We start from the raw sequence: 2267 nt of genomic DNA, 5'->3' as shown, positions 1-2267 counted from the left end.
TTAGACTGCTATTTTGTTGGATCAGAGTCTATCTTTACTTATCTGGTAGATTAAATGTCCTATGATGGATACATACTCTTAAATGTTCTATTTCCTCATTTTCACTAATTCCTGGTGAAAGAGACTGTTTCTAATTTCTGTAGCTGGCAGTAGGGTTTCTGAAATTGTAGTCTTTGCCGATTCTCCCTTCTTTTCTGGACCTGCTCTGGTACATGGCGAAATATATAAGCCCTTGGGAACAGATGCCTGAAGAATTGAAGCACAACTTATGGTACACTTTCCAAAGCTTTTCTTCTTTCTGATTTCAAACAATATAATAGTCCCAGGGTAGCCTATACATATACTTCATGTCAGAGAGCCTCCTTTTTCTAAACAAACTTCACTACTATTGAAGGAAGAAGGAATATATTATAAACTCTAGCTGTCATGACATGTAGCACAGCATGGTCTGATACAACACTTGATTATTCTAGATTAAAAACAGATATTTTGCAAGTTTTAGAGGGCTGCTCTTCAAGATAAATAGCCAATAACCACGTGCAGAATGCCTTGCTGCTTAATCAGAAATTCTTTGTCTTATTGATTTAGGCCGCCCCTGGCCAGCATTGATCACTTTCATCAGTTATACTAGTATGGAGTCTAACTACCACATAGATGAATATTTTTTCACTTCCAGAAAAGCAAATTTTTTAGTTGCTACACAAAGGCTGTGATGAACCATAGAAAATGGTGAAAGAGTAGTGGCTCACTGAGGAGAACAAGATCCCAGCAGAGAGCAAACATAATTCAAGACTAAAGGAGATGGGGGAAAAAGTTTGTTCTTGCCAATACACTTCAAAGCTCAGAGTAAAACTCATGATTCTTACATTCGTCCAAACAGCAAATTGCTCCTCTGCAGTCAGCAAGTACCTGTGAAAGCAGCTACCAAAGTGTTTCACTGGTTCGGGTGACAGCCTCTGCTGAAATGCTGGAGACAGGTGAAGTTCATCTAACAGTTTCAGTTTTACTCTTTGCCCCTTCTGATTGCAGCATAGTATTTCAATTTTATTTTTTCATTTGCTTATTAAAAACATAAGGCAATTACTTAAAAAGATAATTCAAACTGCAAGTTGGTACTCAAAATTTGGAAAAATCTGAGTGTGAAATTCTTTAACCAGGATTTCTTGCACCTGTGTGGCAAGCTTTGACCATGTGATAAAGTACTAATTTTTATCTGGTTTTCTGGGGAAAAACAAACAAAAAAACAACCCATAAAAATCCAATAGTCCCAAACCAAGCCAAGAACTGAGTCTGTGCTTTTTTCCTACCTGTTGGTGTCTCTCTCCTTTCCTCTTCCTCATGAATTTTGAACCAAGTAGCCAACCCCAACTTCTGTTTTACCACAGAGGTGGGAGGGACACAAAGTTCCTACCATCTGAGTGATGACTTGAGGTGATCAGTAGCTTATTTTGTTGTGTTTGCAGATGAAAGAACACCCATAAGATGATGCAGCTGAGTTGTGCTTTGGTGGCCATGATCAGCTACTGCAGATGCTGTTTCCTCTCTGCTGGTGGCTGGGGGGTGAAAGACTGAGCCAGCTGTGCCCCAGGAGGAGAGCTTAGGGGCACAGGCATATATGGACAGAGGGAACTTCATGTGAAAGGACACAGGAGCTTGTGTTACTTGATTTTCTGCATGGGGATTAGCTCATTGCCCCAGAGCGCTGGCCCCATTGCCACACAAATGGTTCTGCTCTTAGGAAAGGTATTTCTCGGTTGCACACTTTGCTCTGGCCCTGCTCACCTGTTGCAGAAAATGGAAGGTGTGGAGGATGATGTTAAGTCCATCCCAGAGTGACAGCCATCAGGTATCATTGTGGGTAATTGGATTCTCCTGCATTCTAGTCTTTACTCCTTCGTTCGAGATGCTGTGGGAGATGGTGCCTCCTCCAGCTTTATTGGGATGGGAAGAAGGGCTAAAACTGGGGGGTTCTGTGCTAGTGTTGTCCTTGCCATTTGCTTGGACTACAGGTAATTAAACAGGTTGACGAAGCAGCATGATTTACTTAGGGGTTTAGCTCTCAGCTGGTGTTCTCTGCTTCCTCTTGATGTTTTACCAAACTCAAACGGTGGCTTTAGGAAGCTCTGAAAGGTTGTTCATGACTGATGCTGAACAGCCTGTGTATAACAAATAGGAAGCTTCTGTGGAGTTCAGACTCTTCTTTATGCAGCCTGTTAATTGCATGCTCCAGCTTCCTGTGCAGATTCAATGTTTCTTAGTTACCTAAA

Source organism: Streptopelia decaocto (genome assembly GCF_964273445.1).
Source record: "Streptopelia decaocto genome assembly, chromosome: 4".
NCBI lineage: Eukaryota > Metazoa > Chordata > Aves > Columbiformes > Columbidae > Streptopelia > Streptopelia decaocto.
Note: the sequence above shows the minus strand (reverse complement) of the source record.